Raw genomic sequence first — 10,813 nt, 5'->3', positions numbered from 1 at the left:
AGGGAGTGCCACCTGTATGGTGAGGTGAGGCAGAGCCAAATAAAGAGGGCCTAGCTGGCTGGGTAATTTCCTCTGCCAGCCAGCACATTCTAGATGCACGTCCAAAGCTTGCCTAATCGGCGGATAAGCTTTCTCTGCCAGTTGTGCAGACTCTGTTTATGGCCGGCTGTTTTTGGTCAGTGTTTGATCCCACTTCTTCAAGACATTTTCGGTACTTATATTCACATATCAGTTGTTTGTTAGGTGGTTAATGAGCTTGTTAGCATTGAAGCATGGATTAGGAGGTTAGAACTGGTTAGTGTTAAGATGGATGGTTTCGAAATCTTGTATAAAATCCCCTGTTTTCTGACTTGTAATAAGCTTGTAGTTTGGAATGAAACTGAGACATTTGTGGTTTTCGTCGATGACTTTTTGAGTGATTTGTGTGTTGGGCTGCAGGATTGCAGTACAAACCCCTCAATTTTCCTAATTCCTTCTTTCATCTCATTTCTGCTACAAAACAGGGGTCCTTTGGATTCTGTCAAGATTGTAGATCTGGAGTTCCGTCAGGAGGTATCAAAGAGGGATTTTGATGTGAGAGGGAGGGAGGGAGTTGTTGTCTGCTTCCATGGCTGCAAATTGGCCTCAAGGGAACAAATCCGGCACAAGCAGGAGCCCGAAGGCTGATCCAAGATTGCCTTGCCAATGAGATGCAGCGATGGTTGCTATGGGCTTTACTCCCTTTCAATTGTGTCAAAGACGACATATGCTTCGTTAAGGAGATCAAGATATCCAGGCATACACTGAAGAATTCAATTTCTTGGTGGCCTGCGGCAACCTCTATGAAATAGACACTCAACAATCCATCTCGAAAGTTGTCATGATGCTCCATTTTTGTCCATGGCATCGAGCTATTTTTCTGCAGGACCTCTACAGTATCGTCACTGCATCCATGGTAGAAGAGCACCAGATATCGTATCACTCAATGCAAGGGCTGGCGAAGGGAAGAGGGGTTTGTGAACTATGGCACCACCTCCCATGGAGAAGCCCCGCGTGGAGCAAAAATGTCCTGGCCATTGCCAGAAATGGTGGCGATTAGCAGCCTGCAATCAAGCTCACACTCACCCTTTCTCATGCTTAAGTGTCATGATTTGGAGCATCAGGGGTCCAATGGTGATGGAAGTTGACGCGGAAGGTGAATCCAATACGAAGCATGGTCTGTAATACATTTATTAAGATGATGAAGACGATTGTGCCACTGCTGTAGTTTATAGAGATTTCAGAAGATTGGCATTGGACGAGCACTTCCGCATGGTGTGCACCATTGGCCGAAAGATTTGCAAAGTCATCTCAGATGGTCGGGTTACAGGAAGTCATACAAACTCTTGTGAATTAGTAAGCGTCCTAGTCATTTTCAATTGCCAATTTTATTTCGATTGTTGAGTCACTATCGTCCAAATGTAGCAGAATATATTACAATACAATTTGATGTTGAAATTTGTGGTTTTTTGAAAAATAATTCAAAATTTCAAATTATCTGGATTTTGCTGCCAGAACAATTTTTGGGAATTTTCAAATGAAAAGTGCGGTGTGTGCTTTTGTCCTACATTGGAAATGATAGAAAGAGCTTTGTGGTTTATATGTAGATGTGTGTGTAATATTCTTACTTGGAGTTTTGGAGATTGAGATGCTCGGGTTGCGTGCGCGCGCTCGGGCATAGGTAGTGTGGTTGTAGTGGCTCTCGTTGGTGCACTTTGCACTTCGCATGTGCATGGAGTAGTCACTCCCTCGCGAGATGGTGCGATCACGGTGCGAGTGGTCTGGTAAGAGCCTATATGTGATGGGTTTGAAATGAGCTAGGGCACGGTCAGAAACATTACGTTCTGAACCATTGATGACCACGTAGCAACGATCCACTCCGTAGTGCTTATATAAACTGGACCATTCCGGTCCAAATTCATCATCTCAAACACCAATTTCTCCCATTCCATCAGATTCTCCAAATCTCCTTCATAGAATATTGTGAACATATGCACTGTCTGATTCTGCCAGAATAGATCTGTTGCGTTGAATTGTTCTTAAGTGGATCCATCGTGATTACTACACACCGGATCTAGACGGGCTTGTCTTATCTTGGAAGCAATTCGCCTGTAACCCATCATCAATTGATAAGGGGGTGAATCATGCTTTCAGGACAACGTATCATTTTATGTGATTCAACCTAGTGAAATGGAAAATTGAAATTTATTTTTGTTCTATTTTTATTTTTATTTTTCGGTATATCCAACAATATTTCTAACATTTGATAATGAGACCCATCCCAAGAATTCTCGTTTACAATAACATTAAATTTCTTCAATATGATAATATGTATAAACAACGGAAATCATACCTACACACGATGTGTACAAAAGAGATGTTTGTGATGCTGATTTATTGATACTAATCTCCTAAAATAAGGAGTCTCTCCCTAATCTATCCTAGTATCGAAAAATCGAAATACCCCAACGTCTAATCATCTGGTAGGTGCCAAGGAAGACGTATACCATTCATACAAGTGAACCATACATGAGGACAATCGAAGAGGATAGAGTGGATCTCCACTTTCTCATGTACTTTTTTTTTCCCCTCACACTCATACGTCCCATGGGGTAGGAACATCTAGGGCTAGCTCTTATTCGCCTCTAGGATAGGATCATATAAATAAGGACGGGTTACGGTTTCCAGGGTGCACCTAGTATGATGCTTCACCACCCTGCGGACTTTGGTGTAACCTATTATGAAGGAAGCCCCTCAATTCCCCTTGACCATGCATTGTCCATGCATATACTCATGATTTAATCCTTCTACTGCCATGGTATATCCACTAATGATAATATCTCATGCCAATTAAAAGTGGACATTATATTTGGGCTATCAAGTTATTATCAAGTGTGTTTAAAACAGTTTTAACGTTTAAATCAAAACTTCAATGGTTAAAAAAACCTTTGAAAATTCGATTAAAACATTTAGAGTATTGGGCCTAATGAAAAAACCACTTGATGAGTCGTGAATCTAAACATGTTCTTAGGTAAATTAGTGGTTCTCTTGTTAGCCTGTGCAAGGATCAACGGATCTTGATGAAAGTACCCGACTACGACCACTTTATTGGCCTCTGCATGGACCTCATAAGAAGAGCCAAAACTAACCAGTTAAGATCGTGACCTTTACATGTTATCGGGTCTAAGGATTAAACCATCTTTCATGCATCATTAAGTTGTGATCTCACGATTATAGTACAAGCTAATGGGTCCCCAGACTGTTGAGTTGATCTTGATCCACTAATGTGAGTGACCAAAGGTTTGAACCTATATCCTTTGCTCATGACACACTCACACTCTGTTCATCCGAACCCAAGTCAATCCCCTCACACAAGATGATTGTACGTCTCATGAACTGATGCCCATAGGTGTGTCCCACGCACATGTAACAGTCATGGCCTAACAGGGTACTGAGATTATGGACCATAATTCTCCCAGGTCAATGACAGTCATGTCCAATCTCAAGTTCCCAATGACTACTGGAGGAATCACTCATCAATAAACCCAATGAATGAGAATAACACTAAATCTATCTAAGGCATATCACATGTCCAAATTAGGACCCATAGTCATCACAATCAATGGCTAAAATCTGCCTAATCACATCCACATGGCTAGTGGATAAGAGCACAGATAGTTTTATAGGGCACTAACTCCAACATCGACCTTGGTTGTAATCAATGGATGTGGATGCGTGCCACATTCTCTTGAATAAACCATGGCAATGTGATTGATGGCCACTGTAATACATATGCTTTTCAACACAATGGTAATAAGATATGCAAGAGGGGAAGAGGAATTCAAACCCAAGTCAAACACGTTTATGCGGGTGGCTCAAGAGGGTGGTGTAGGTTTTATTGGTGCAAGAAGATGCATGTGGCAATATGCATGTATTCGATGAGGTGGTCCCATTGTTCAAGACAACATGAGGATGTGATGCTGGATGGTCTTATCAATGTTCTAAGCTCAGTAAGGGACATCCAACACGACATTGATTTCATTTCAGGCTTGAATTTGCTAAACAAGGTTGCATATCGGATTTATCTAAAAGAACAGAGGTCAACTACCAAGTTTGGGAACTACCGAGGAGGAATACGTAGTAAAGTATATGAGTATGTTCATGGTGTTTGTCCTTTTCACTCCAAAGAAGGTGGATGTTGGTGAATGTATGTGGATAAACACACCATTAATAAGATCACCATAAATACTACTTTGTAATCTTACCATTAGATGACATGTTAGATAAAGTTGCAAGATTAACAATACTCTTTAATATATGATTGAAAGTCTATTATTCACTTCTTTGAAACTGTCCGAGGATGAGTGGAAGATTACTTTTAAAACAATGAAAGGCTTGCATGAATGGGCTATGATGTCGTTTGGATTGTCAAATACTTAGAAGTACATTCATGAGAGAAATGAACTAAGTATTAATACTTTTTTAGTAGTGAGTTTTATGTGGTGTAATTTGATAATATTTTGGTAATGAAATTGACCAAGCATTACATGAAATAGATTTTCCTGTGAAAAATTTTTGCACAGTTTTGTCCCTTTTTCGATTGCATCGATCGGGCCTTCGATGCCATCAAAATTTGAATTTCGATGTTATCGAAAGGTCTTCGATTCATCGAGAAAAATCAGATTTTCCTTGTAAGTTCTCTAGACAAACTGATCCATATTTCGATGCCATCGATCCCTCTTTGATGTCATCGATAACTTACTTCGATACCATCGAAAGGGTCTTGATTACATCGATAGTACTGAGAGTATCAAAGCTTACTGGTGACAAATGGCCAAGTTTGATTCTATCGAAGTTGGTTCGATTCCATCGAACTTCCTTTGATGCAATCGATAATTCCCAGCATATTTGCAGTTTGTCGCTGGACTGTTAGGCCACTTTCTCGATGTCATCGAATAGCTGTTCGATGCCATTGAACCTGTCTCAACTTTTGCCTATTTATTTTAATTCTCCACCAACTTTAAAGTAACTCTAATCTAAGCTTACCTAAGGTTTTACAAATATGTTTTTGGGTAAGTTTAGACTTTTTTAAGTGGGACAAATACCTCATAGGGTTAGTTAGGGAAGTGAGGCTTAATATACCTATGTTGTGCTCTCGAACTTCTTCAAATTGATGAGTCTTGGTTTTGTAGTCTTCAATTAGAGCTCACTTGACACTAAGACTCAACATTCACATATATCGACAAACAAGGGCACTTTCACCTACTGCCTTGGCGAGTCAGGTGAATTTCATGTAGTGCTCGATGAATTTCGATGAATGTGATTGTTGCATAGATAACTGTGTTCTGGACTTTATCGACAATTCATCTCGATTGACAAAATTGTCTAAGCAACCAAATACAACTAGGAGTATTATAACTTTTAGTACTCCCATAACATGGGAACATTTTTCATAAGCATGTAAGGATTATTGAAAAATACAAAAATGGTTTAGGTTGCAATGGGCTGGGTCTGGACCTGTCGAAGCCAATCAAACAGCTAAAAAGTTCAACCTAGCCGGGTCTAGGTCTTACTGATCCAGCCCGACATGAACTCGATGAAATCCAGTTATATTCGCTAATTCCTTATTTTTTTATTCCCTTAGCCCTGAACTTTTCAGGCTGATCTTTCTTTTACTTCCAGAACATGATACAAGACAAGAACTTGTATTTTATTTCTCAACATCAGTTAGCCTTATACGGAACTCAAGTGGGGCTCACTTGAGTTTTGGATGCATCTGAAACTTGGTTTGACTCCTCATCCGGGTGGGACACACATAATGGATGGGCTGGATTTGTGAACCACATCACAGAGGGCCTAATAAATGATTATGAATGTTTTAATGGGGGTAACCCCTCTCACCGGGTGTGTTGTGCAGCGATGTGGAGTCGACTTTGAGTATACTATCACTTTGAGTATATTGTGGAAAGGCTCGAGCCAGGGATCCTATAATTCCTAAATTAGTACATCATTCCCTCCTTCAGGTCATCTGTGGATATAAAGAAACCAAAGGCAATGATTCATATGATGCATGGATAGGACGACGGGGATCATGGGTTCTAAGTTTTCAAGTTTGAGTTAAGTGGAATGTTCCAGATGAAATTGCTCGAGCTTTACGTGAAATTGAACATCACATGAAATTGGCCGAGCTTTACATGAAATTGACCAAGCATCACATGAAATTGACCGTGCAGTACATGAAATCAGAGGTTGCAGAAATTTATAATACTTAAGGGCCTGTTTGGGCAGTGGGATTAGAAGGGATTAGGTGGGATGGAATTGCATCTGGTCCTGTGCCAATTCCACTCCATGATGGAATTGCATTGGGTCTCATGCCAATTTCACTCAATGTTAGCAAGTTGTGTAGGTCCCACCATGATGTGTGGGCTATATCCACACCATCCACCCATTTTTTGAGATTATTTTAGAGCATGGGCCAAAAAATCAGGTAAATCTAAAGCTCAAGTGGACCCCACCATAGAAAGCAATAGGGATTGAATGCTTACTGTTGAAAACTTCTTTCGGGCCACATAAGTTTTGTATCTGTCTCATTTTTTGGCTCATACCATAAAATGAGGTTACAAAACAAATGAACGGTTTAGATATAACACATGTGTGCTATTCTCAGTAATTTCAAATGATGGTGGGTGTATCCATTCAATGTACCACCGTATTACCAACAAAGCATGGGATTAATCTTATCCCATGGCAACAGGGGACAATCCCTGCCATGGGTAATAATTATGTTTTTTGAATCCCATCCCACCTAATCCCTTCTAATCCCACCGCCCAAACACGCCCTAAAAGTAACAGCGGTAATGGTGGTTGAATATGCATGTGGAAGGCAAAATTAAACCAAATGACCACAAAGCATTACATGCATTACGGAACATTTACGGAATTCTATTTACAAGGACGACAAGCATGCAATGTACAATGAGGAGGAACTCCCATAGCAAAGGACTGATTGGTCAAAGGTATCAAGGACACGGTATTCCATTCCATAACGGTTACAGCCACCATTGTTATCTTTTCCATATGGGTTGTTATAGCCTCTCTCTCTCTGCTTTTTTTGTTTTTTTCAATAACTTATTTCGACCTCGTAACGGACCATTACGGGTCATTTTACCCTAATGGCTGTTAAGGGTGTTAAGACCCCAGAACGCAGAACGATTGCTACAGTTGTTGCTGTTACATGAAGGTCGTCACGGCTGTTACATAACCATTTTGGAATACCTAGGATGCAAATGGCAAGAGATGTGGCACAACAGTCAGTCCGAGAGTTCGACTAGTAGCTTGGTGTTTTAGTTTTTACAAGTGAGCCCCCATGGTTTAGTGATCCAAACCGTTGATATGATGGTCCCCACCACCAGCAGCTCATGCACTAAAAGCCTTGAATCCGCATCCGCAAGCTCATTGGCAATGCCTGTTTGGGCTATTTTCACTTGAATGTGGACAAGTGCTGTGTTTTCATTCTTCATCATCTATTGGCTAGCTATGAATTGAACAGTTAGGATATTTCCATTTGGAAGATTTTTGCCACACAAACCATCCAGTGTGTGGTTTGTGTATCAAATAGCATACCACTCCAACATGGCCCCACTTTGTACAAATGGAAAATCCGAGTGAAATGTATAAACTTATGGCCCAAGCATTGTGTAATACCTTGAAAAACAACTGGAAACTACTGCCTTGGAAAAATCAACCAGATGTCAGTTCTATTTCTGTAAACAATCTGAAGCCTATTGCGAAATGAATGCTCAGTCATATTTCAACATTCAAGTGTTCATGCTAACTACTAGCTCCCAATTGAACAATCATCCATACAAACGCAATAGAAGAAATCAAGAAACTAGACATATCATTTCATTTCATTTCAAAAATAGAAAATTACATTCGGTCTATATAAAAGGGTCCCAGGTGAGTCAAGGCAGTAGACCACTATCGCCTACTTCCTTGGTGAGTCAGGTGAGGGGGGTGGAGCTCCTTTTTGCACGCAGCATAGTACGGCTTTGAGCGTGCGATGAATCTTCTCATTCCACCTCTCAAGCCAATCACTCATCTCTTCCACTCGGTCTTCATTGGTAAGATGAAGCAACGGATGTAACATGATCCATTATTAATCTGCATACATCCATCAACCCAAACCTCACCCCAATCAATTTCATCTCATTTGTATACAATCTAATATTCAATTATTAGTCTACATACATCCAACGACTTATTCAAGTGTCCATGGGCTTACACTAGGGTTGTTGTCTACCATCTACTCATATCGAGAAACTTATTCATTTGCAATGAGGTATCGACTCTACCCTAGGTGACCAAAGTTGCAATGAGGCGCCGACTCTACCCTGGGTGACCTATTGGCCATTCACTCATACCGAGCGACTTATTCATTTGCAATGAGGTACTGACTCTCATGAATTGGACACTGAAGTTGACCGCGTGCTACATGAAAATGACCGAGCATCACATGAAATCGACTGAGCTTTACATAAAAATAATTGAGCATTACATGAAATTGACCGAGAAAATTGATCGAGCATCACATGACATTGACCGAGCATCACATTAAGATGACTGAGCATTATATGAAATTGATAGAGCATCACATGAAAATGACCGAGCATTACATGAAAATGATTGAGCATTACATGAAATTGATCCAGTATCGCATGAAATTGACCGAGCATTACATGAAAATGACCGAGCATTACATGCAATTGACCAAGCGTTACATAAAAATGACCAAGCACTTTATGAAATTGACCGAGCATTACATGAAATTGACGTTCGCGGTCAATTTCATGAAGTTCTCGGTCAAGTTTTCATTCAACATGAATTTTTTAGAAGATATCATTCACAATAAAATACAACGTTTCACAAAGTTTTTCTCTTTTTCCCATGCGTGGCTTCTTCGATGGATGCACCATTTTCGTCCTTCTTTGAAAAAAGAAAATGAAGAAAAAGAAGTAACGGTTTATGGTAGCAAGGGTATTCTTGTCCAGAAAAAGATCTAATGAGGAAGAGAGGAAAAGATTTAGAAGGGAAGAGGAGATTTCACAAAATGGGTTTTTGGTAGAAGGATATTCTCATAGAGTTTTTGGTTTTAGGGTATTCTCGTATGAAGAGAAAGTTTTAGGAAATAAGTTTTTAGTAGTAGGGTATTCTCATATGAAGGGAAGAGATGATTTGAGAAAATGAGTTTTTGGTAGTAGGGTATTCTCGTATGAAGGGAGGGGAGAGAAGATATTAGAAATTGGGTATGTATTGCAGAAGTATTCTCGTCTAAGAAAAAGGACTTGGTTTAGTTAGGGAAAGTAGAGTTTAGGTGATTTAAAAAAGCCAGTGGGTAAAAGGTAAGATTTACAACGGGAAAATTCTTAATATATATCTGTTATTACAAGGATATATTATTTGTATTAGGTAATTTATCACATTTTTTGGAAAATATGGGAAAACATTGCGAAAATGGTTGAATTTCATTGAAAACTTCAAGGATTGTTAAAAAAGACCTTTGTATACACTTTTAAATCATAACATCTCAAAAAAGAACGGCAAATAAATAGGTTTCCTTTGTATATGCGTTGTATGATTGAACTAATGCAACTATATTCAAATTAAATGCATAACATTTAGAGTGTATGAGATGATCATTTCATCAAACACTCCTAAATACTTCGAAATTAATCTCAATTGATAGTTGGTTGAAGGAAAATTTTGAAATTTTTTTAAATACTTTTTAATTATTTTTTTAATTATATATTTTTTTTAATTTTCTAAAAATTGACAAGGACTTAACAAATAAGTATATCAGCCCTCATACATGCTTGGTTTCATTGTTGGAATGCAACATTGCAAACAATTTGGGAAAATTATAAGAAATTTTGAATTTTCTCCCAATTGTACTACCTATACTCAAATTTCAAAATTAAAGTTTATGTAATTATCATTTCATCAAATACTTCTAAATTCTTCAAAATTAGTCTCAATTGTTAGCTAATTGAAAGAAAATTTTGAAAAAAAAAAACATAAAGAACTAATGGATATCGAAACCAAAACTTTAACTTCATGATTTTTCATGCAAAACATAAAGAACTGATGAATTTATAACAATTTGACACTGATTTAACATAATTTCAATAAACAAATAGATAAAATTTTGAAAACGCAAACCAGATCGAAAATGAGGGATATAATGGCACTACCTGTGCATTTTGTATCGCACAGGTGAAATACAAAATAAATCATGGGATATATCGCCCGATATCATCGATATTTAAAACATTGCCATGAATTTCAACAGTGGACGTTTGCATTCCAATTGTTTAATGTGGTGGGGCCCACATGACTTTTCGATTTGCATGATGTTTAGAATCATGTCTTATTGTGGTCTTGCAAAACTAATGGTCAGAATAGAATTGCGACAAAAACGTGGGGCCCACATTCTTTTTGACTACATGAACTTCCTGTGCTAGGGGCATAGGCAATCAGCGGGCAGAGACACCGAAGTGGTGCTTCTAACATGGATTAAATATGGTGCTCTGTTGGCTCCACCATAATGTACGTGTCTATCCATTTTTCGATATCATTTTAGGGCAGGAACCCAAAAATAGGCAGATCCAAGTCTCAGGTGGACTACACCACGTCAAACAGTGGTGATGAATGTCCACCATTAAAAACTTCTTGTGGGCTACAAAAGTTTTGGGTCAAGATAATATTTATTTATTTTTCACTTCATCCCGGTCTTTAT

The sequence above is a fragment of the Magnolia sinica genome, chromosome 8 (genome assembly GCF_029962835.1).
Source record: "Magnolia sinica isolate HGM2019 chromosome 8, MsV1, whole genome shotgun sequence".
NCBI lineage: Eukaryota > Viridiplantae > Streptophyta > Magnoliopsida > Magnoliales > Magnoliaceae > Magnolia > Magnolia sinica.
This window is presented reverse-complemented; position numbering follows the sequence as displayed.